The sequence below is a fragment of the Echinops telfairi genome, unplaced genomic scaffold, assembly GCF_000313985.2.
Source record: "Echinops telfairi isolate 266 unplaced genomic scaffold, ASM31398v2 ScPeMD7_7424;HRSCAF=8462, whole genome shotgun sequence".
Classification (NCBI taxonomy): domain Eukaryota; kingdom Metazoa; phylum Chordata; class Mammalia; order Afrosoricida; family Tenrecidae; genus Echinops; species Echinops telfairi.
In genome coordinates this window covers 64,470,250-64,496,576 of record NW_022111324.1, presented here as the reverse complement: position 1 = coordinate 64,496,576, position 26,327 = coordinate 64,470,250, and the positions used below count along the sequence as shown (strand labels likewise).

General features: G+C 44.6%; 1 protein-coding gene across 4 annotated transcripts in view; it reads left to right on the top strand.

The window, feature by feature from the left end:
- The window catches only part of ESRRG (estrogen related receptor gamma), a 710,000-nt gene that overhangs the window by 197,767 nt on the left and 485,906 nt on the right, over positions 1–26,327 (top strand). The window lies entirely within an intron of this gene.

Here is a 26,327-nt window from a genome sequence, read left to right as displayed (position 1 = left end):
ATTCACCCGCTTTGTCTTCAGCGGTTGTGTCGGGAAGGTGAGCATCATAGAATGCCAATTTACTAGAAGAAAGTATTCTTGTGTTGAGGGAGTACTAAAATTATTTTTGTTGCTACTTCATCACTGTCATTTTACTATTTTGATGAATCGGGCAAACCCTGTGAAAGGGTGGTTCAATCCCCAAAGGGGTCGCCACCCACAGGTTGAGAACCACTGCTCTAGCTGGTGGCAGCCGATGGAGAGGGAAAGCAGGGCGCTTTGGGGTGTGCTGGGGAGAGCTGCTGGATGTCAGCAGCCACAGGGATAGCAGCATGTATCTCTGATCTCTCGAATGAGGCTGCTCAACCATGGGAAAAACGTATCCTGGCAACATCACTGAGCCCTGAGGTGTTCCCACCTCACCTTGCACTGCCCTGCTGTTGGCCCAAGTCACATGGCTGTTCCGCCATAAGGAAACCCCAGCCAGGTCTGCCTCTGTGGACCGTGTCAACGACAACAACAGACCAACCGCCCGGCCCTGGTTTTCCCCAGATGGGCACCACCCTTCAGATGGTCGTGACCATGCGAGGTTTAAGTATAAAGAACCAAAGTGATCATTGTATATCAGATGGGGCTCACGTTTCCCCTGGACAGAACTGATTGGACAGTAGCTTCGTCGGTGGATTTTTCCGTCTGGGCTGGATTTATTATCTTCTCCAACAGACAGCTCCTTTGCTGCTGACCTGAACCAGAGGAAGCGGAAGTGCTGGCTCAAGGGGCGGCAGGGCCTTTCTGTCCCAGGGCAGCCTCATGTGCTCATCCCCTGTGGATTTAGGAACCCGGGGAGACGTTCCTCTCAAGGGCTGCTTTTGGCTGCCCCTCTGTACCCGCGGAAATCTGCATGTTAGGATTGAGGCTCGCATGAAATATCATGTGGTGATCATCCTTGACAACTTTCAGGATTATGCTAGGGGGCCAAACCAGCAATTGCAATGCAGTAGCAGTCATGGAACTGCACAAATCACAACAGCTTTCCAATCAGAGCTCTGGAGGGGGAAATGCCGGCGAGAGGAGAGAGAGCAGCTTCCCTTGTCTGTTCCCCTGCCCTTGTTTTTTGGGTCTGCCTAGGTCACTCCTTGAATTTCCTTTCAGGCGCCAAGAGGTACCACGCCAGATCGACATAGTTCTGGGCTTCCTCTTTCTGAAAGCTCTTGCAAAGCTAAATAATCTTCCCCTTAGGTAAACATAAATCATTGTCTACCTTCTTTGCTCCTTGAGTAGACCTTTTGATACATTCATTAATTATGGCTGCTGCCTGGTGGCACTCTGATGGCTGAGTCACCACCATGAGCGTCTCGCCTGGAACGCCCCCATTTCTGACACTTGAGCCCTAAAATCCAATTTGCTGTTAAAGAGGCCCTTCTTTGCAATGGGCAAGCCAGGTAGGAGCGAGTGAGAGAAATGCACTTAGGGGGAGGTAACAAAACGCAGCAGTGTTGGCATGGGGAGCTAGGGGTGAAGAGGGAGGTCACATGGAATGCTGATGGACTGATGCCCTTAAAACAGACAGCCACTGCTTCTAATCTCTGGCAACCCCTGGAATGAGACCTTGACTCTCCACTCAGCAGCTCGGTAGATGTGCTGACTCCCCCAAGCCTCCAGTTATTCACAATCCCGGCTTTGGAAGGCCACAATGCCCATGCAGAACTGTGTAGAAATCGGCACCATGGTTCTGATTTCTGATCCTTTCCCACATTATTAAAAAAAAGAAAAAGAAAAAACTCCCACTTTTTGGTAAATCTTGCTTAACTAATGACACAGCTTCTCTGTGTTTGTTTTGCTTCCACATGCAGGAAGCTCTGCGGCTATGATTTTGATTTTGGAGTCGAGGCATGTTAATTAAGCCTTTGTATGAAAGCAGAGGGGTTCTGTTTCTTGTTTGTTCGTTTAATAAGATTTTGTGTTAGGAATGGCACTGAGAATCTGTCAGAATGAGCTTGGCTGCATATGTGTAGCTCCGTGCTTTGGGACCCTTGAAATGTCTGTTTTTAGGACATCAGCAGGGGGCTAATGAAAAGGCTTTGTTGATTTTAACGAATTGCAAGCCACTGTAGCCAAAATAAATATAATCTGCTTTTTGGATTAGTTGTCACAGATGATTTTACCTACTAACCGTGATTAAAGAACCCAAGTGGACCAGAAGCCTAGCGGCTCTCTGGTGACTCTTGCTAAAATAGCAATAAACAGAAGTAAATAAAGACTTAGGGCATTAGTTATCTTTAATAAACAGTGACACCAGATATGCCCGCGCAGGCGTGAAGGGGTGGGCGTGGGATCTCAGGCAAGATTGGGTGTCAAAGGCCTAGATGGGCACACACAGTGTGACTCTCGCCGCTCTAAAAGGGGTGCAAGAGTTTAAACAACAGCAGCCACTAAGGCCTACAGTGTTCTCCGGTCTGGTTCATCTGTCGTAGCTGGAGCTCATTAGGAAGTGGTTAGAGACACGCTCCACTCCCCAGCCCCCTCCTGTCGCCAGCCGGTCTCATTGCCATTCCATCCTCATCTTTCCTTGGACGCCGGGACCAAAGTTGAAATCCTGCAACTATAGGATTAGAGTATGAAAATGAAAAGAGTGTTAATTACTTGTGTAATTATTAACCTTCTTGCTGCAGTAATTCTACCCAGTTAATGAACAGGAGGCCAGCACTATATTCTTCCCTGTATGTTTCTACCCTGATGAAAGGAATTACTTGCCCCAACTGACAAACTGGAGCCTCGGATTTCCCCCAAGAGAGTATCCGGTTGGGTTTTCTCTCATTACTGCTTAACGTCAACCTGACGGCAGAAAGGCTGTGGCTGAAACCGTCTTAGGCAGGGTGGGTACCCTCCAGCTGAAAGATGATGCTTTGGGGTAGGCAGGAAAATTATCGGACGTGAGAAGACAGAATGGCTTTTCCTATGATTTCTTTTTCAATCTTAGCAAATGCTTTAGATAATTCTTTGTCTATTTCATCTCAGATGACAATTTGGCAAGTGACACGCGGAGCCCTCCTTAGCTTCTCCCCCCCACCTGCCTCCACTGGAGAGGGGATATTGTTGCATCTGTTTACAGATGCAGACACGCTGAGAGAGAGAGAGAGAACATGTGATGAGATTCAGCAGTAGAACAGAGATCTCTCAGTTTCCTGGGTTACACCAAATGATCACTCTCTCCCTCCACAAGGTTGGTGATTCAAAGCCACCAATGGCTCTGTAAGAGAAAATGAGGCTCTCTGCTTCCTAAAGATTTACAGCATCAGAAACCTTCTACAGGATTGCCGGGAGCTGGGATTGATGCGACGGCAGTTTTGTTTGGGTATTGCTCTCTCTCAAGGTTTTATCAAATTGTTGATAACATATGTTGTGTTAGAGGCCATGGAATCAGCTCCTACTCTAGCACCCCCTACGGACAATAGAAGGAAATCGCACCCAGCCCTGTGCTAGCCTCACTCCTTGCTATGTGTGAGTTAGAGCCACAGTTTCGGTGCATCTTGTTGAAGGTCTTCCTCTTTTTTGTAACCCCTCTGCTTTCTGAAGCATGATGAGCACGTGCTGGCCCACAATTCTGAGGATTGTCATCTGGCCGCAAGGACTAATGTTGCAGTTAGGTTCCTATGCGTTACCTCTGGGTCTGCCTCATGGTGACTTTATGTCCTTAGTACAACAAAGGGAAACCTGGCCTGGTGCTGGTCCGTCTAATAGCTGGTGTTCATCGTGTGCCAGGCACTGTGCTAAGTGCTTCACCGAGTGCATGCCATTTGATACCTTACCACAAATCTGCTTATTCTGTAAATATTTATGGACTTAGCAGGCAGCCCTGCTCTGGAGACACTGGCAGAGGAGAAACTAGAGAAGAAAACCTGCCCTTTTATAACTTTCCTGTCATTGAAAGGAGCCAGGAAATCAACATGGTCAATTAAAAGCAGTAATTACCTGCAAAAATGGTAAGTGTGGTGGAGAGAAAACAGAGGAGCTAAATAGAAGAGTGTTCAGTGTTTTGAAATTCTAGGTAAGGTGCATAGAAAAGTCCCTGCTGGACAGGTGACATTTGGGAACAATTTGAAGGACGTGAGGGAGTGGCTGGGAAAGAGCATTACGTAGCAAACAGGATGGCCCTGAGACAGAAGCCCGCTAGAGTGTTCTTGGAGCAGTAAGCTGGACAGTGAGGCTAAAATCAAGGGCAAGTGGTGGTGGTAGTGCGGGCGGCGGCGGGGAGGGGGGTGAGGGTGTCACAGTTAATACCAAGCCTACTATAAGGATTTGGGCCTGGTGGGAGTTGGGGAGATCTTGCAGAGGTTTAGACGGAGGAAGGGCACGATCCGATTTGCATTTTAAATCCCTCAGAGGAGGTATCATTATCCTGAGTTCATAGAGGAACAGCGAGAGAGTAAGGAACAAGTTGCCAAAAAAAAAAATAATAATGTCGGTAAGTGGCAGAGCCCAGATTGAGACCAAACACTCTGTCTCAGTCCTCGGGAAGACAGCACACTGCCTCCTGTGAAGACACGCCTTGTAGCTAAGTCTGCTTTCCATCAGCTCTGGCGAACCTGACACGGTTTACTCTTCAGATGCTACAGTTTGCACATCTAGATTTGAGCTGATACAGTGTGGGCATCCAAACGAAAATTCATGTAATAATTACATCATTCAGAATTCTATTTGCATGGTTACATCCATTCTGTTTATAAGTAAGATAGCTGAACAGAAAGAAAACTTTAAACGAGGCAAGACTGCTCAAGGTCACATAATCAGAAGGTGTCAGATTTAGGATCTGGATCTAGTTCTTCCGATTTCCCAACCTCACGCTCTGTTCATGACACCAAGCATCCTTCAGCGCACTTACAACATGAACCATTGAAAGTACATTCAGCAGACGGAGTTAACTGTCATACTTGACCTGCCCTGAGAAAGTCCTTATTATATTTATCTCTAAGCCTGGCCCCCCTCAGCCTCTTGCTCCTAGCTCCAGGGCAGTGCACGGATTGGGTATTGAAATCCCATAGTCACAGAAGCAACCGTCGAGATCCAAAGACACATCACCGTAGGTAAGTCTGCTGAGCAGGGCCTCTTTAACATGTTGAAAACAAGCATATTACATTGAAGACTTAAGTGCACCTGACCCAAGCCACGGCATTTTCAGTCACCTCGTGTGCGTGTGGAAGTTGGACATAGAATCAGGAAGACCAAAGAAGAATCGGTGCATTGGAATTACGGTGCTGGTGAAGAAGATCGGCAGTACCGGGGAATGCCAAAAGAACAAACGTATCTGTCTCGGAAGAGATAGCGCCAGAAGCTCCTTCCAGGCAACGATGGTGAGACTTCATCTCAGTCTTTGGACAGGTTGTCAGGAAAGACCGCTCCCTGTAAAAGGATTGGTAGAGAAGAATCAGAAAAAGAGGAAGACCCCTCACAAGATGGATTGACACAGTGGGTGTAACAATGGGCTCAAATATAAGAACCATTGTGAGGTTGGTCCAGAAGTGGGCAGTGCTTCGAGTTCTGTTGTGCACAGGGTCACTGTGGGTCAGAAGTAACTCAACGGCACCGAACAGCAACATAGCCAGGGAAGACAGCAGTCTGGGCAGCGACTTGCCACAACACATCGACTTGAAGTGCAGACAGTTTTGTTTGACTTATTTTAGGGTATTCTTTTCCAATCCCTATAAAACATCATCGGGGATATAGTTCTCATTGCACAGTAGTAGTTGTCTATTTTGTTGTGTTGTTTGAAAGGTTGAAGTATTCTAAATGAATTATTATAATGAATGTGAAAGTCCATGTTCAGGCAGACAAATGCAGGCATGCAACTATATAAACAGGCAAATATATACACAAATACACACGCATAACCAGAATTCTCTACTTTCTATGTATTCTGACCCACGGTGGTTATTTTGAAGGAATCTATTAAAAATGTTCAAATAATTGTGCTTTGTTTGGGGAAGGAGTCATCCCTTACAGCAGTTGCTGATACGTTGTGGATATACCTTTTGAAAGAAGCCTCTGCGTCTACCATCTGTAGAATATCAAATGCTAAATGAACAAGAGCGCTATGAGGCAAGCATCACTTCTCTCTGTCATCAAGTGGGTGCTGACTCACGGGGGCCCTATAGGACAGGCTAGAACTTCCCCCATTCGTTTCTGAAACTATAACTGTTTATGGGAGTAGAAAGCCCGCAGAGTGGCTGGTGATTTCGAACTGATGACTTTACAGTTAGCAGCCCCACGTATAATCCAGGCACGTCTGTTTTCTTTCTCCACCTGGCCCTGCATTCCAGCCTCACGTTTCTCAGTGAAGAAGCAGAGCCGCAGGGAGAGATGCGCATACACCACCGCATCTTGCTTTCAGCCGGAGCTTTTCCCTAGTGTCTTTCTGATGTCCTCCTATGCTGCAGTCCCCCCTTTTCACAGGACGGCGTGGCATCTGTCACTATGTTCCTGAATAACAAAGATAGTACCAGTGATATTTGATCTTAGACTTATTAGAATCTAATTTAATACAGCTGCTCTCTGCATTGTCCGTGGAAGTCTCACGGAACTGTCTAGCCTTGTGAAATAAAAAGAAGTAATTATCTTGTTACACTACCATGCACTGACAGGTGGGAGGGACCCAAGAAAAAGTATGGTTCTACTTAAAATTCCAGTGGCAGGTCAACTCCGTAATGGCATTGAAATATGAAATTCCTGCTCCATGCAAAACGAGTTCAGGTGTGGCATGTGGGTGGCTCTGGTCTGATTTCGAGAGAAGCACCCAGCTATGATCTTAGCCCATTTTTTCTTTCTTTCATGCTTTATTTATTTTAAGAATCTCCTTTAACAGATTTATTGAAATATCATTTACATACCATACAACTTAATGGTTTTAATGTACTGCAATCATCACCATCATCAATTTTAGAAGAGTTTCTTCATTTTTATACTCTTTTTAAAAAAAAATTAGTTTCATTGGCAACTACTTCACATATGTGCAATTTAGTGGTTCATCATAGTAAGAAGAATCGTGCAAGCCTCACTGCAATCCATTTCAGATTGTGTTGTTGTTAGCTCCCCTTCCCCTCACCCTCCCCTGCCGGGCCCTAGACTGTTTCCATCGATGTACCTATCCTGGATCACAGACAGAAAATCATACTTTAAAGGAATGCCTTCTCTTGAAAAAATTTTCAAGAACTGACCTTTGTTTATTGCAAAACATGGCTAGCCTAGCAACGGATTTATACGGGTTGGTGTTCAAATTTCAGAGCTGGTTTTCATTCCACATATACGGGTTCTGTGTGATTGGCCTACTTGTCAAAGCTTTGGAATGTGATGTTTCTCGGTTCCAGTCCAGAAGTTCTGCTCTGAACATGGGCAACATCTTGATAAATTGAGGATTAGAAACAGCAAGGGCCTGGGGATGACCCGTTCTTCTTGAAGGGACAGATTAGTGTCCTTTGGTCAGCACTGACTTGGAATTAGTACGAACATGGAAACGAGGGAAATAAGCAAGGAGAGGAGGGACTCACGTTTGAGATCATCTGAAGTTTGGGCAAGCTGATTTCCCATAGGATCCAACTTGTGGTTAGATAGCAAGGCCTTTACTCTGAAACGGAAACTTCAGAGAAGAGTGAGTGTAGGAGTTGATACGGGAGACGGATAAAAATAAACATAGCAGCTGACACTAAGTAGTTCATTATTTTCACTAGTAGCATCTCTAGTTTGTATTATTGATTGGCAGCCATTAGTCTATGACAGAGGTAATGTAGGCTTCATTATCCTCATCTTATTGATTAATGAGTTAAAGCTCAGCATTGAACGGGTTTGTTTGCAGCAGTTCTCAACCTGTGGGTCACGACCCCTTTGGAGGGTCAAACGACCCTTTCACAGGGGTCACCCGATTCATCACAGTAGCAAAATGACAGTGATGAAGTAGCAACGAAAATAATTTTATGGTTGGGGGTCACCACACCATGAGGAACTGTATGAAAGGGTCACGGCATAAGGAAGGTAGAGAACCACGGATAGACTTTGGCTTGGTTTTCATGATTGGGGGTTTCAAATATTGTTACTGCTCATTGCTACTGTTGAGTTAGCATTGACTCATGGTGACCTTATGCATCACAAAACAAAAGGTTGCCTGCTCACTAGCTGTCTCAGAATAATTGGTATGTCTCGGTCCATGTCATGGCCATGCTTAGAACTGAGAGGGAAATGGCTTTGTAGATTTTAAATTTGGCAAAACATGTTTTCCTATCATTTAAAAAGAATACTTTTTAAAGGCTCATAAATAGACATAAAAGGTGTATTTGAAGTGCCTTCTAACCTGGGGGGCTTATCCTCCAGCACTGTGTCGGCCAGCAATGATCCTTCAGGTTTTTATTGGTTCATTTGGGAAGTAGCTATACAGGTTTTCTCCATAGGCCATCTTATTGTGAAAGCTCCCCTGGAACATGTCCACCATACATGACCATGATAGTATTTGAAAAACGGGGGACAGAGCTTCTAACATCACCATAACATGCAAGGCGCCCCTGTACTACAAGCTCTCAGAGTGGTGGTAAATTTCAAAGATAGTGCTTTATACAGTATGTAACACTGAGTTTTATAGATTATTCTTCATATATTAAATGATGCCTTCTCTATTGTGTCTATTATTTTTATTCAAGTTGCAACTAGCTGATTATCAAAATTTGAATTAGAGAGAGGGCTCATTAGATCACGGTCAATGCTTTTTTTTTTTTTTTAATATGAGAAGGGAACCATTAAAAATAATAGTCAAGAAAGAAGACAGAAGAGTGCTTGATCAATTTTCAATGTCAGAAGTGTGATAAGCAGTTGATATGCATATGTGCACTCTCTAGAGTTGTAGAGAGAGAAAGAGGCCCTTCATTTTACCCACACAAATAGGTAATCAATCGCAGTCTTGATTTTCTGGCTTGTGTTTATTTACCATGAGACAGAGCTGAGTTAGAATGAGATGACAGAGGTGGCACAGCTTTTGGGTAGAAGCCAGGCTCTGGGCTACATACTGGTTTTCCTGATTCTCCATAGACCCGTGGTGGTTGCATTCCTCAATACCTTTGAAATGAAGGAGCACAGGATTTTTGAACAGATGAAACAAACTTTAAAAGTCTAAATCTGAAAACAGGAATATACTGTAAATAAAATACAGTATATACTAAAGTAGAAGCCGGCCCAAATATCAGCCGTAGCACCTAATTTAACCACAAAAACTGCATTAAAAATGTCCTGAAAATGGCTTATACACGAGTATATACGGTAAATGATCTCTCTAAATCTGATGTTTGGAACTGAATTACGAGTGGCTTTGTAGATTTTAAATTTGGCAAAACACGTTCTACCATCATTTAAAAAGAACAACTTTAAAAGGCTCATACATAAAGACATAAAAAGGCATTTTGACATTTAATACCAAAATGGCATTTTGATGAACTGGGTAAAAATGAATCATAGACATATGGATTCCATATTTCTTATAGCATGCCTGAGTTTTAACATTGAGGCCTTGGAAATCTGGCAAAATATTTTTGGGGAATTTGCTATATATACTATATTTAAAAAGAGGTGAAGATGAACTCCAGACTGCTCTGATTGCTCATGACATTGAATTTGATAACTTTTCATTTGCGTATAAGAACATCTTGTGAAATCACTCAATCTGTCCATGTGTTGTGGGAGGAAGTTGATGGAGACAGTATACACCAATTCATGTAGTCATATAATTAATCAGCAAGCACTTATGACTGGATGCTTGCTAAATGCCAGCCCCATGCTAGGCATACGGATGACTTCTCAGATGGCTAGCATGAACTGAGGACTCTGCCCTCCCGGAAGGGATTGCAAGGGTAGGGAGGGGCATTTCTCAGTGTCCAAGGACTTTGGCATGCGGACAAGAGACTGTTTACTATGTGTTAGTCACCACTCCATGTTCATTATATTTTTGAGTTGGTAGATCTCCTCCAAAAGGGATTCTTAAGGCATCCATTCCCATTTAGCAAGGAGAAAGCTGCGGCACAGAGCGATTACGTGATTTGTTCAATGGGGCAGCATTCTGCACATGGAAGGAAGCATGCATCTTCTGTTCACACTCTGAGGTGGTTCCTATCCTAGATTTTGGCCTGGTCCAAATACAGGCTCACTTTAACTTGTACATTGTGGCAGAAATGACCCTGGGCCAGTTCTGGGCCTAACCCTTAAGCAGGCCTGGCACAAATTCTCCTTTGGGGTCTTAAAAGACCCTGAGTCACGGGTCAAATGGCCATTTAGCCTACTGAGGAGACCATGTTGGGGAAACCACGTGGTGAGAGCATCTGGCACGGTAGCGACCCAGACAAGTCCAGTCAGCATCCCAGCTGAGTCCTGCTCCCAGGAGAAGCCACCAGTGCGTTTGCTACCAATAAAGCCAGCCAACTAACAGCCCAGCATAGCCCAGTTCAGATGTACAACTAAAGTGAAATAAAGCAGTGTTTTTTATTTTTTAAAGCTACTAAATTTGGGGTAGTTAATTACATAGCAAAAGAAGACCAAGATAGTGCCTGAGTGGGATTTGAACCAGGTCATGCTGACACTAATGTGCATTCTCACTGTTTGCTCATGAGAGGGCGGATGGGGGATTGTGTGTGTGTGGGTGTCTCAGCATTATTTGAACATATCTCAAAATGATCTGCATTGGACACAAATGAGTGGTAAAAAGGTGAAACTCGTAAGTCTCTGTACGTTGAAATGCACAGGTAATGAGACATATCTGGCCTGAGACTCGACCCTGGGGCCTTCTTGCAGCAGGAACCTTGTAGTATGTTGTAACTGAGCATGCACATGTAGATGGACACACATTCTCTTTCCTGCATTTCTTCCTGGGAAAATACCATGTCGATAGTTGGGTTGACCTTATTTGGAATCATCAAACTCAGAGCAGATGCTAATGAATTCCTCCCTTCCACCGTGAACACGGACAGGAGCTGTAGAACGCACACCAGGGCAGCGCACACATATACACAAGGCGGGTGCTATGAATGGTGACATAAAGCAAATGGTGATCAAAAGATATGAAACAGGGACAGCATGCAGCGGTCAGGGAGAGTTGAGGGTCCCCGGCTCATAACACAGGGGAGCACTTGAAAGGGTGATTTTTCTGGCAAGTCCACGTTTGAAGTGATGTCATCCTTTTTATTCTCTCAACTCAATTGCTTCTCTGGAGCTCATTCTTTCCATTCTGATGAGGAGCAAAAACGTTACATCAAAGGTTAATGCTTGAATTGAAGCTGAAAGAGACAGGGAACTGGGGTGAGGGGCAGGAGCAGGCACGTATGTGTGCACAAGCGTGCACACACACACACAGGGAGAATCACAAATGGCTAAAAGTTCTAAATTGTGTGATATGAAGGAAACAACCCTTACCCTGCCTTGATGAATAGTTCATAAGATCCTCTGGCGTTGGCTATGAACTGCCGAATGACCTGCCACCATCACTGGCGTTGCCTGAGGAAGCTTGGGATGGCCACATGCATGGACCCTCCCATTCACGGCCCACCCGCAAGTCTCTGGCTTTTGGAAACAGTCAATGCCTATGCTGTTTCCTCAGCATTACTATGATCTGGTTTAACCACGTTCTATTTTCCAGCCGTCTAGAGACTCTGTAGAGTAGATCTATCCCTGCTCCTGTGTGGGTAACACAGTGGCAGTCGTTCAAAGTTCTCTTTGTCCCCATTCCAGGTTTGTCAAAGCTATGTGGACTGTTTGGGGTTGGAAGATAGATTGGTTCACGTTCATGCGAATGTGCGCTGCACGTGGAAAGAGCCCTGGGAGAGAAGACTGGGGAGGTCTCTCTCTTTCTTCTGTTCTACCACACCTACAACCTCCTTAAGGATCATTGGTTGTAAGGCTGTTTTCCCCGAAGGTTTTCAAAGCTGTGGAAACTTGCTTGGCAGTTTCAAGCCAGCAGTCGTGAAAGGGAGAGGAGCAGCCTGGCCACTGGGCATGGCTTCTGAAGCAGGACGGGAGGATGCACTACTGTCTCTTCCCTGTCTTCTTCAGGTGCCATGTCCTGGGGAACCATCCCTGACAGACTTCCCACTGTAGCTCTATGGGAAGTTGGAGCAGTCTCCAGGAACCTGGTCACGAGAAATTGAGCTAATGGGAGAGGTTCTGAGAAAATTTCCATTTTGCTGAGGGAAATTTCAGAATATGATACTTTTTTTTTTCACACACCGAAGATGAACACGGTTCTCCCATCAATCTATCCAACTTCCATGTGAGTTTTTGCGCAAAGATTTGGAAAGCAGTGCTTGAAACCAAATCCCTGTCACCTTCTCAATGTGTTTTCAGAGCTGAGGACGCTGAGGACTTCTAAGAGTTGGACTTGACCTCTTCTTTGGCTTGGAGGACTCCTAAATAAGGGCAGGAAAGAGGTGTTCAAAGAGGAAAGGGTGCTGTCTTCTTAATTGATGGCCATCAAATCAATGCTGATTCCACCCCCCTGTGGGTTTCTGAAACTGTGACAGTTTACAAGAGTAGAAAACCCAGCCTTTCTCCCACAGTGCTGCCGGGTGGTTTCAAACTGCCAACCATGCGGAACCCAACCCAATGGGTAATCACTACCCTATCAGGATTGCCTTCTTTACCTGGTGTTGCTGTAATGCAGATACCATGAGTAAGTGGCTTTCCAGAAGAGGTTTATTTCTTTTCCTTGCAGAGATTGGGAAGTGCTAAAAAACAAACAGACAAACAAAAAGCACACTGCTGTTGAGTCGAGTCCAACAGATAGTGGCCCCACAGGACAAGGTACAACTGCCCTTGAAGGTTGCCAAGACTGAGAATCTGTGGGAGGAGAACGTCTAATCTCTCTCCTGAGGAGGGGCTAGTGGGTTCGAATTGCTGACCTGATGGGCAGGAGCCCAATGTGTAACACAGTACACCACCAGGGTTTCCTTTATAGGCAATGCCAAACTCTAATGCGGTATGTTGGTATGTTGGCAACCCTATGAGATCTGGAGGGAAGATCCTTCTTTGTCGACTTCAGCTTTGGGTAGCCTTGGGCATTTTGTTGCTGCTTTGTTGTTCATTTTGTTTCGTTTTATTTGCATTTGTTGACTTATAGATAGATAACTTTTCATGTGGCATCTGTTCTTGTGTGTATGACTTTGTCTACTTTTTTTATAAGGTATTAGTCAAGAGGCCTGGTGCCCTAATGGTCATGGGTTGGGCTGCTAACCACAAGGCCAGCAGTTCAAAACCATCAGCCCCTCCGAGGGAGAAAGCTAGGGCTTTCTACTCTTAGAAACAGTTACAGTCTTGGAAATTCACAGGCAGTTCTACCCTGTCCGGTAGGATCACTATGAGTCAGAATTGACTTGGTAGCAGTGAGTCTGGTTTGGTTTGAGTCAGATAGTGAACCTTGGTGACAGTTATTATGCATGGGCTGTTAACCACAAAGTCAGCAGCTTGAATCCATCAGTTTTCTGAGGGAGTAAGACAAGACTTGGAAACCCACAGGGGCAGTTCTACCCTGTCCTTCAGGGTCACTATGAGTCAGCGTGGCAGTGCGTGAGTCAGATGGTATTAGAACCCTCCCTCCTTATATGAACACAGTATCGTCAAAGGGAAATCCTGTTTCCCCAAGTGAGGTTAAATTCTGGGGACAGGGCCTAGGACTTGGAGATGCAGTTGGTTGGGGCATGATTGAATCCATGGCAGTTCCTCAGGCAGGGGGCGTTTATGGGGACCGGTGCCTGATGGACTGCACTGGAGCACCAGCACTGGGGCCTCATTCACCTTTGGCCATTGTTTCCAGAAGGTTACCCTGAGTACCAGGAGCACTGGCACCGGAAAGCTCAAGAGTTAATGTGCATGAGGACACACCATTTGCACGGAGAGCTAAGGCAGTCCTTTGGGAAATCGTGCAATTCAGATTTTTGGTGGTCTGAGCTGACAGTTAGATGTGTTTACATGGTCGAAGCTCTTTTTTCATACAAAGACATTTTACATGCACGCTCCTGAGAAAAGCTGACAGATTCAGAAAATTGCAGGACCACTAATGGCTTTAGAAATGACCTCTTAGAGATGTGTTGAAATTGCAGTGGGGAAAGAGTGAGCATCTTTCTAAGTAGTGTTTTATTTTATTTGTGTAATGAAGCTCAGATAACCATCAATATTAAATAGGCACAGCTATGCCCAGGCCATGTACACATATGGATATACTGCTGTTAATACTAAGAAAAACATAGTGAACTTTTTCTTCAGGAAATGCTACAAATATCTATTTATTAATCCCCTGCGTCAGAGCTGGGATTAGAACCCATGCTTTCATCCGCCAACTGATTCATTTTATTCTCTATGACAGCAGAGCTCATGAATATAGCAGTATAGGAAAAGACCATAAAAAGAAAAGAGGCAGCTACTGTGATTTTTAAAAATAATTTGAAATCGATTTGTCTGGATTAAGACTGTAAAAATGGCAAGGAGTGCTATCTGGTGTCGTCTGGCTTCACTGGGGACAAGAGAATGAAACTCTACATCAGCCGGAGGTTGGGTCCAAACATGTTTCCACCCTTCTCACCAATTCCGACACCGGCCATCCTTCCCACGGCACAAGTTGCTTCACTGCTGCGTGCAATGACCCCACAGAACTCGCGGACCATATTCATTATTGGGGGGAGTGTTAGGGAAGTTAGCAGGTTACAACTTAGGTTCCGGGATGCTCAGGAGATAGTTCTTTGGTTAGGACAACCTCTTTTTTGTTGTGTCTGCAGGTTGGCCTTTCTCTGGCCCTTGGTCTGGCCTCTGCCCTGCTCAGTGTCACAGAATTCCTTTAGCATTGCTAATAAATGCTCTCAAGGCACCTGTCTCTCCCATAAACCTCATCCCAAAGATGCCCAGTGTTTCCCCACGGGTGGCTAACCTCACTTCCCAGATTAATTGCGTGGAGGCACCCACTTCACAAGCAAGCCTTCTGCCTCAGGCACTCGGCTGCACTCACTCCATGGGCCATAGACAAGGCTCTGGCCCTGCTGCTGCCGTTTTCTGGTGACACAGTTTCAAGTGTCCTGGATCTAGGAGCTTCCCCATGCAGGGACCTGAGGGTCCAAAGGATGTGCTTTACTCCTGGCTTTCCTGAGTGATTGTAGTGAGATGTCCACCCCTCCTGCTCTGGAGATGGTTCATTTCCTACCCTGAAGGATTATTAAAGTTCCAAGTTTTTGCAATCATAATTAATCCTGTTAACAATCACTCCCAACTGAATCATATAATCTATTAGGATCTCCCCCCAACCTTCTCTGGCCCAAGACAATCACTAAATGAGGAGGTATACCCAATATGCATGGTCCTACCCAGTTGTTTGGTGGACATTGACTAGAAGAGCTATATCGAGTAAATGACTGTATCACAGCGACTTACTGGAATAAACTTAAAACAAAAATAGTTTCCATATAGTCATTTCTATTTGCATATCTAATGGCGTTTGCTGCTCTCGCTCACTGCCATTGAGTTGATTCTGGTTCATAGCAACCCTATGGGATGGGGTAGAACTTCCCCCATGGGCTTCCTGAGACTGTAAATCTTTACAGCATTAGAAAGCCCCATCCTTCTCCCAGTTTAGGATCGGGCATTTTTTCCTCTTCCTAATTCCTCAGAGTACAATCTTTCAAAGTCATTGAAAAAAAGTGAAAACAATATAACTGCTGCTTTAGTTATAATGGTAGTGAAAGTCTCACAGCTTCCTTACAGTTTACAGTTCTCACTAACAACTGGGACTTGCAGTGTATAGAATGGCCATGGTGGTTCAGGGGTAGAATTCATGCCTTCCGTGCAGGAAGCCTGGGTTTGATTTCTGCTCGTATACTTCATGCACAACATCACCTAGCAGTGGATCCTTGTGTTTCGCTATAATGCTGAACAGCTTTCAAATTTTCAGTGGCGCTTCCAGATGAAGAGAGAGTAGGAAGAAAGGCCTGGTGATCAACTTCAATAAAACAGACAGTGAAAACCATATGGATAACAATCACCTGATCCACAACTGATCATGGAGATCGATCAGGACCAAAAAGTATTTCGTTCTACTGTGCATGGGGTCCCCATGAGTTAAGACTCACTTAAGGTCGCTAACAGCAACCGCAGAGCATATAGAGCTCTGTATCGTAGAGTACTTGTCTTGGATGCTGTATAATTTGATAGTCACACTCCACTTGAGGTTGATGGGGCAGGGTATTTATATCCATCTTATACTATTATCTATAATCAGCGGATCATGTGGAACACTGTCATACATTTATAAAACATTAAATACTAATATATATGGATATATATATACAGTCTACATGCTCCCCTTTGGTATGATTTTAAAAATTAAATACGTAGGCTACATATATAGAGAGAAATATGTTGCAGAATTTTATATGCGCTCACTTTGATCATTGCAGTAACATCAATAGTACAGAACCAAATATACAATGGATAACTTGTGCAACTGAACATAATTCTGCATTACTGACCATTATGAATAGATTAATAGCAATTGTGTTTGGGAAGAGATGAATATAAAAGAGGTTTCCTTGAATGGAGATCCATATGAATCCTCCACGTATTTCTAAATAGAAATGGGTGTAGACAATGTATGGTTTGAAATCACATAGGCCTAAGACTTATTGAAATTACTTTTTCCAAGCTGAAAATGAGACTTAAAAGACCTAGCTGAGCAGAAAAGATGAGATGAGAAGATGTTTCGTGATTAAGTAGATGCTGAATACATGCATATGAAGCATGTTGTACTTAAAGAAAACACTCACTACATGGTTACGGCAGAAGCCTTGGCAGCAGAGTAGTTACTCAGTACAGCAGTTCGAAAATGCAAGCTAATCCGCAGCACAGAGACCAGGCTTTCTACTCCCATAAAGATTGCATTCCCAGAGGCCCACAGGGGTCATTCTACCCTGCCTATAGAGTGCCTATGAGTAGGTATAAACTCAGCAGGGAGGTGCGAAATGGCCATTGCTAATAAACGAAAGCAAGACTTGGATAAAGCTACCATTGTGTTGGCGTAGATAGTTTCTTGTGTTTGCACGTAGATTGCTGAAATGTTTGTACATTGGCCGACAGTCTCATAGGTAGCTTAGTAGTGATCTGTGTGATTTATCTTTTGTGGGAGGGGGAACTCAGTTCATGCAAATGCATAAACGCAACCATCCCCACCGTCATGGAGCGCATTCTACTATAGGAACTTTATGGGAGAGTACACCTGCCCCGGAGAGTGGAAGTCTTCATGGAAGCAACAGAGACCTTCTTCTTCTTCCTGTGAATGACTGGGGAAGTTCAAACCAGAGCCCGTTTGATTAGCAGCCTGGTGCTTAAGCCATGACACTACCAGTGGGCCTTGTAACTGTGCCTGGCTGTGATTTCCATGAAGTAAAACTCCTCTTAAGAAGTACTCGATTTCACAGGTCAAATGGAGTCGCCATATAGTCAGTGATCTACAGTGCTCCTCACCACAACAAAGAAAGCGTTGTCTGCCCTAGTTCCTGACATCCGGAACATAATAGTGTTCTGTCAAACCCAGTCAGTGGAATCCTATTTATTAGAAATGCCAAATTTTCATCCTCTGTCCAGTCCTGTGACTTATGCTGAATTAATGTGAATTGCCTTTGGAAGGTCCAGGCCTTTGTGACAATAGAGGGAAAGTTTCAAGGAAGGTGGTGATGACGGATTCTTCTTTAATTCATTGGAGTGTTTGTAATAAAACTAATGAATGGAAAAGACTGAACATTTTCAATTAGCTGCATATAGTAAAATCCTAAAAATAATTAGTGGCTGAGATGGTGTGTAGTTATTTTAAAATACTATCTCTAGTTTGTCAGGATCTTGGTTTAGTTTTCTTTGGAATCAAGCCATTAGGGAGAGAGGGAAAAATCTACAATTTCCGTGTGTGTGTGTGTTTTAACTTGGCCTTTTCATTTCTTGGCAATAGAAGAATAATAAATAGCAACTTTTTTTAGTGCTTTATACTTTCACAAAGTTTTCTTTTATTTGTAATAGCTCATTCCTCACAATAGCACTGTAAGATTAGAGTGATCACGCTATTTATTTTAATGAGGAAAGCCACTGTGTATGACTGAGATGACCCCTGTAAGATCACATAGCTAAAATAAAATCAAATAAATAAACAAACAGGCATTTAAGTGAGCTTCTGTGACTCTAAATTCAAGGCTCCTTTAACATGCCTTGTATGTGTTCAGGAGACTTTTTGTTACTGGTTTTGCTTTCTTCTTCTTTCCTTTGTCCTTTTGCATGATGGCAGCTCTGTTTCATGTTTGAAACAAGCCTGTAACACATCAAGGCTTTTAGGTTTAATCACACCCCCAGTTCAACAAACGTGTTCTCCCAACATTTATTGACTGCCGAGGGTAGCGCTGTGCGTGTTCTTGGAAATAGAAGATGGATTGGGTAAGACCCTCCCCTTCACAGGATGTATCATTTGGCTTTCCGTGTCAGCTCTGTGAGCCTAGTCTTGCCCATTGGGACTGGAGCCATCTAGGGTGGTATGGCTGGACAACTTTGGCTAGAACGTGACTTCCTGTGCTTTCTTCCTCAGACATGGTTGAGGAGTAGGTGGTAGTCCAAATGGGTTTTTGGGTATATGGATCATAACTATCAATGCTCTATAAGTTAATACCGTTTTTGCATATATTATCTCATTGGATCACCATGGTAGCTGAATGAAATACTCCCTCCAGATAGAGATAAAATGTGTCAGACAAGGTTCTGTGAGATCCAGGGGCCTGTGCCTCATGTTCCTTATCTACAAAAGGAAGATAACTCAAACTTGCTGCCCATCCACACCAAAAGCAGAGGGCGAGGAACATGTGACATGGGAAGCTTTGGTCCAAAATGGCCAGTCACAATCAAGAGGTTGGGTTTCCTTTTCCTGTGTTGTTGTTTTGGCTCCGTTTCTGCCTTATTTGCAGTGTGCATGGGAAATTTGTTCTCTACCGATGGCCCAACCCAACCCAGAAAATGAATGGATGCTACCAGGGATAGACCCTCTTTTCCCCCAAGGATACATGCCTTTAGCATGCATTGCACCCAGGAGAGCCCAACCAGATCCGATAAACTCCAAAATCCGACTATGTCTTAACCGTAGTTGATTTAACTCTGAGTCATGGTACCTCTAGCCATTCCACTCAGAACTGTGCTCCTTAGGATTTTCGAAAACGGAGTTTTCAGAGATTGATTGGCAGGCTTTTCTTGTGCAGTGCCCCTTATATTGCCAAGCCCTTGCTTTGCAACCGAGCACCTTAACTATCTGCATCATCTAGGGACTCTATGTCCCACTCACTTTAGACTCTTTTATGTTAATGTTATGATCTGGTTGGTGTTTTGCCCCAAATTGTAGTTTGTCTTCCTTCCTCAGTCTACGTGTTTGTCTATCTATTCTGTTATCTCCTCCCTTATTCCAAGAATTATTTGTGGGGACATAGACACAAAAACCAATTGCTATTGATTCCATTCTAACTCCAGGTGACCTATGTGCACCAAGATGAACTGCTCCATAGGATGTGAAGGCTCTCACCTTTCAAAAGCCTTCTGAAGTGCCGTGGGTTGGTTTGATTCACACCCATTTCAGTGCTTAACATTCACACCATCAAGAGACAGCCCATCAACTCTAAAGTTATCTAAAAATCAGGGTGAAGGAAGAGTAGGCTGTCCCATGAAGATTGCCTTTGGGGTGGGAAGGGATGCCTGTCTTCTGATGGTGTGTATTTGCTAGAAAGAGGCCGCTGGCTTGTCTGTAAGCTTCCACCTAGCCCAATCATTCTTTGTCCTGAGGTTTGCCTTCTCTTACATTATCAGCAAGGAGCCCTGGTGGCGAAGTAGGTATATGAGAAGGCCAGCAGTTAATACCTACCAGCTATTTCCTGGGAGAAAGATGAGACTGTATGCCCTTATAATGATGTAAAGTCTGCAAACCCAAAGGAGGCAGTTTGGTTCTACCCGATAGGGTCACTAGGAGTTGAAATCGACTCCATCAGTGGCAGAGAGTTCGTCTGAGGTTTTCTATAACCAACCTTCAGGGGCAGCCCAGTTATCCTGGAGCTGAAATCGGAGAGGAATCTCTCCGCAGGACACAGATTGCTGGCCGCACTGATTAACACTCCCATGGCAAAACCCAGGGAGGATGTCATATGGTTGTCTGTTACAGCATCCTGCTGGAAAATGGGAGGGTATAAAACTAAAACCCAACAGTGGTCGGGGCCGACCTGACCCCAAGCCTGTAAGTCCACTGTGATTTCTGACAAGGATGGATTACCTGTGACTTTTTTTTTTCTCATCCAAATCATACCCTGAAAGAGTTAAGAGAAACTTTATAACAATATTTTCAACGCAGTGTTTTTCTCATTAGAAGAGAAAATGAGTACGTTGGAATTTTAATGGTAAGCCTTTTTCATAGCAATCCTTATGATATACTATTCTCCCTGGGATTTTATCCACAGTCTTAATAAAAATATTTTTTTAAAGGTTCTTGGCTTCTCCCTCTGGAACAAGTTTCGGTGCGAGAGGGGAGGGCGGCATTTGCACAGGCTGCTCAGAAGGGGTGGCCCGAGTCTCTGTGCCTTCCTTCCGTTGCTGGATGGGGATCAGACAGCAAGGACACCATGTGTGTTACTTGGCATTGTGCTGATCAAACACGGACTGGAAACTTGATCTGAGGGGGCTCTCCAATGATGTACTCTTTACAAAAAGGCGTCTTGAGAGTCAATGTGTCTCTGGTTTATTGCCTTTTGTATCTAAAAAACCCAATAGATTCCAACTCATAATGTCCCTATAACAGAGTTTTTGAGGCTGTAATTCTTTCTGAGAGCAGAAAACCTCATACTCAGCTAGTGAGTAGCCCACTACACCACCTCACTCACACACACACACACATATATGGCACCGTCTTAGAGTCTGACTTATCGTGACATATAGGACAGAGTAGAAAGGCTTTTTGGGTTTCTGACACTATAAATCTTCGTGGATCAGAAAGCTCCATCTTTCTCCTGTAGAACAGCTGGTAGGTTTGAACGGCTGACCTTGTGGTTACCACCTAATATGTAACTGACTGCACCATATGTTGTGTGTGTGGGATGGGTTGGAGTCGGCGCGATGACAGTGAGTTTGGGTTTTGGAGTCGGCAACCGTGTGTTACATTGGTGGAATGTCACAGTAGAAAGGGGCCTTCTGGCAGGTGAGGTGGGTGGGTCAAGAAGGGAGTTGATTACTCAGTGAAGTGGGTAAGACAGGGGCAAAGAAAGGTGGAATTCTTTACTTATTCAGGCTAGGAAACAGCAGTGCTGAAAATCAGACTAGACTGCTCACACTATACTTGTTCATTTCGAAACCGGCTCACAAATTGCTGTAAAGCCCTGGCTGTGCCTGTATAACCCTTTCCCAGTTCCAGACGTTTGATCACAAATGCAGCATCTCCCTCCTAATGCTGTGCAGGTTGATAAAACAGTTGCCGAGCCGGAATCCCTAAAGAAATTATTAATTATCTGGTTAATGTGCATCAGGCTGTGGGAGTGTGAGATTAATCACCAGCAGTGGGATGAGTTGCTGAAGTGGATTTTGGTTTTTTGTCTGCTGTCACTCGGTAATGGCTTTTCCTGCCTTCACCATCAGGTGAACAGGTGCGGAGATGCTGTATTTTCATTTTCCCAGAGTCAGGAACAGCCGGTGGCCAGGCGATGCCTTTGCCTCAGTCCTGCTGCATGAGCAGTTTACAACATGGAGTATTACCTACTCCGAACCTTCCAGCTCTCGGGGAGTCTCCCAATATGCCAGGCCCTACTGCAACTTTTCCCGGGCTCCAAATACGTCCGTATATACCCACATATATACATGTGTACATATCTACACACACGGGGCACACATATATGTGTGTGCATTTTTAGACAGTCTCATGCTCTGTATGAATCCAGTCTCAGTGCTTTTTCTCATTTCTTTCTTTAGAAAGGCATTCCTTATCTACAAATGCTTTTTTTAAAAAATGGGAAGATGTCTGCTTGGTTACTTTTTAAAGAGAAACGAAAGTGAGGAGTCACATGAGGGTGGTATCCTGCAGGCCTGGCATGCAGCCCCTGGCATCTCCCTTGGCTACCTCTCCTCTCAGGTCTGGGTTCAGTTGTCTTCCCGGGTGATACCCAGGTGTGGCATCATCTGTTCATCAGGGGAGGTGTATTTTCAGAATGCCAGTCATCTGTGTCCCAGATGCGCCTGTGTGCTGGAGCTGAGGAAGTTGTTGCTGGGGAAGGGTAGCTAGCAGTGAGATTGGAGGGAAAAGCAAGTGATTGGAGGCAGAAGGTAGCCTCTGTGTGAATTATAGGAGGCTTTGTTCAATTGAGTTGTGCTTCCTGACCCTCTGTGTGGTAAACACAGGCTCAAAGAGGCCAGTTGCTGGGGGTTCCATGAATGGAGTGAATCCACGTCACACTCGAGCTTCCCCTCCCCTGGACAGGAGCCGGAGACTTTCCTGTAGGATAATCTGCTGCTACCAAGGATGCTCAAGATTTAAAATTATCTGATGATGCTAACGTTATGTTGCTTTTAATTTAATTGATTTACCTAGAGTTTGACGATAGGGACCTGGTAGCGTCATGCTTGCGGGTTGGGCTACTAGCCACAAGGTCAGCAGTTTGAAACCACCAGCTGCTCCGCAGAAGAAAGATGAGGCTTTCTACTCCTGTCGAGAGTTATCATCTCAGAAGCCCATGGATCAGTTCTGCCCTGCCCTGCAGGATTGCTATGAGTCAGGATTTACGCGATGGCAGTGAGTTTCTTTGTTTTTGAGAGTTTGACAACTTTTCCCCTCTCTTTGCTTGAATAAACAGTATATCCAGGTAGGGAAGAAGAGGCAGCCAATGCAAATGAGTAGACTTGTGGAAAAATAAAATTCATGGACATATGTCATTGAGTTACTCTCTAGGATGTACTATGTTCCTCAAATGGTTTTTAAGTAGAACTCTTTGAGAGGCGTCTTTCACAAAGAGCTTACGTATTTTGCAATGAATTTACATTTCACCCACATTTTCTGGGAGCTGTTAGGGGTGGTGTGCCCAAAGTGCTGAGGCTCCTAACCTGCAGATGTACTCCCATTTGGGAATAAGGTTTTGTTGTGTTAATGAGTCCTATCAGCCTAATCACTTTTAAGATATAAAAAAAGCAGTTTAGGCTCAGAGATGAGCAAGCAGACACGGGAAAGATAGATGCTCTCTGAAGACCATACAAACCTCAAAGTCATTGTCATTGAGTGAAGGCTAACTCATAGCAACCTTGTAGGGCAGGGGAGAGCTGCCCCTGTGTGTCTCCAAGATTGTAACCCTGTACTGGGGTAGAAAGTCTCATCTTTCTCCCCGAAAGACCATAGAGGAAGACAAATTTACAAACCCAAGGCTTGCTATTTTAGTGATTGCTTGCCTGCTAACCGAAAGGTTGGTGGTTTAAACCCCAAAGCCACTCTACCCTGCAGGAGAAAGATGTGGCAGTCTGCTTCTAAAAATGTCCTCCTTGGAAACCCTATGGGACAGTTCAGCTCTGTCCTCACTGAGGCAGAGTACACAGCAGTGGGTTGAGACGCTTAAATGGGCAAGAAGGAACCTGTGGCTGGAGTCATCTTTTGAACTCCTACCTCAAGCCACCTCAACTGGAAGAAAAACCTTTCTAGCCTGTAAAGTCACCTGTTTGAGGTTTCTCAGAAGCACTGAGAAACTACGACAGGAGCCTGCTATGTTCCAAATGTAGGGACTGCAGTGGGGACCAGATGGACGATGCCTATGGCAGATCTTCAAGTCCAGTCAAAGTATTCTAGCAAACAATATAAAGAGAACACTCTAGAACCTCAGGTGGTGCTAAGGGTTCTGAAGAAGACAAAATAGGGATCTAGTAGAGAGTCTCTGGGCGGTCAGAGAAGACATAGCTTTAAGGGGTGATCTTGGAGCCGAGAGCTGAATAGGAGAAAGGAGCCCACCGATCTTGTGAAGATTTGACACTGAACGTTCTTGGCTGACAAGAGAGGTGGGCGTGAGTTGAGTTGGTTCAAGGAACAGAAAAGTAGACTAACACAGTCAGAGCCTAGTGAAGGAAGGAGTACATAGACTTGAGGTGTTCAAAGAAAGCAGAGAACAACTTACATTAAGTGTTGTCTTGCTGTTTTTAATGCCGTCATGTCAGCTCCACGTGAGCGCAACCCCACGTGCAAGGGAACCAAACACTGGGGTTGGTACCGTCCTCAAAATCATTCCTACGTCAAAGCCCATTGTTGCAAGCACTGTACCAATCCATCTCGTTGAATATCTTCCTCCTTTCCTCTGACCTTCTACTTGGACAAGTCCTTTTCCAGGGCATAGTCTCTCCTGGTACCAAATTCCAAGTACTTGAGAAGGCATCTACCTCCCCTTGCTTTTGAGGAGCTCTGGCTGGTCTTCTTCTAAGACAGATGTTTGTTCTTCTGGAGGCCCGCAGTCTATTCAGTATTCTTGCCAACTCCATAATTCAGATCACCAATTCTTCACCGGTCTTCCTTCTTCATTTTTCAGTATTCACAAGCATGTGAGTGATTGAAAACACTATTGGTTAAGTTGGCTGCACCTTAGCCCTAAAGTGATATCCTGGTTCTTCAATACTTTAAGGAAATGCTATGCAGTAAATTTCCCAATGCAATATGCCCCTTCATTTCTTGACTACTGCTGGAAGAGCTGCTATGACCTGTCCACCACACATTGAAATATTGGTGGCAGAGCTTCCAACAAGGCGCCCTGGTGGTGTAGTGGTTACACAGTGGGCAAGGTCATCAGTTCAAGACCACCAATTGCTCCACAGGAGGAAGATGGGGCTGTCTATTCTTGTAAACAGTTATAGTCTCAGAAGCACAGGGCCACTCTACCGTGCCCTATAGGGTTGCTATGAGGCATCAACTCGATGGCCATGACTTTGGTTTTTGGAGCTTCCAGCATCATAGATACATACAAGCCACCACAATCTGACTGGTAGGTTGGCCTTGTAAACGGACTGTGATCAAGTTGATTCAAACTCCTAGCACCTCTATAGGACAGAGCAGAATTGCCCTTGTGTATTTCTGAGGCTATCAATCTTTACAGTAGTAGAAAGCCTCATCTTTCTCCAGAGAAATGGCTAGTGGTTTTGAACCACTGACCTTGGGGTCAAGAGTGCAATCCATAACCCACTATACCACCAGGGTTCGCCTTGTAGGCCCCAGTAAAAAACCCAAACAGTGGCCATTGTGTCCGTTCCTCAAGTGTTGAACTGAAGTAGAAGCTTGTTCCATAGGTTTTCAACAGGTGGCTTTCTGAAATAGATCATCAAGCTTTACTTGATGCCTCTGGGTGGACTTGAACCTCCAACCCTTTGGTTACTAGCCAAGCACATTATTGGATTAACAGCTTGCACCACTCAGGGAGTGCCTATAAGGAGGGTGTGTGCAATTCCTGCTGTGTATGATGGACAGCTGTTTGCCTCCAAGGTTATGAAAAAACCTTATGGTTCATTTAAGAACCCTACCTGCAATATCCCTTACATCTTTAATTTCCTTGCCTAATCTCTCTTTATATATAATATGGAGAAAAATTCAGCATATATTGGATTTCCACCCCCACATTCTGAAATCACTTCCGTTTGAGTGAAATAAAATGGCATCTGAGTTAGAATAGCATTGAAACAGACAGTCCAGGCAGTTGTCTGCATTGCGTCCTTAATCTCATTTGGGGTGAAGAATGTTCCTTGAGCAGTTCAGAAGAGGATAGCGTTCTATGTATTCGCTTTATCACTACGCGGTGCTGAGATTCCAGAAATGCTTCGAGGCTGACAACATCTGCCTTGTCATAAACTTCCAGTGAGGGCTGCGCTCTGCAGCCACGTGAAATGCAGACCACCCATGTGCCTCTCCACCCTGTGCCTGCCTACGAGCTGAGAAGCAGCTGGGGGCTGCTGGCATTCAGCAGTCTTCTGGACTTTTCGTGAAGCCTCGCATTGCCATGTTTGGGTGGCTCTTTCTCTTAGGGTGTCCTGAGCTCCTTCTGATAAGCAAAGCCAAGTTGACTTTGTGCAGCTCAGCCGTTCCCAGCAGTAAAGAGATAGGGAGGGGGAACATTAAGGATCCTTCAGAGAAAAGGAGCCATGTCTGTCTATAATGGGCACGAAGCACGCTTTTGAATGACTTTGTTTAATTTTAGCAATCTCACACTACATTTACCAGAAGATCCCGACTACCCCATAAATTTTGAAGTTCCAGAGAAGGTTGGATGCCGCTCCTCGTGTCTGGCAGGACCATT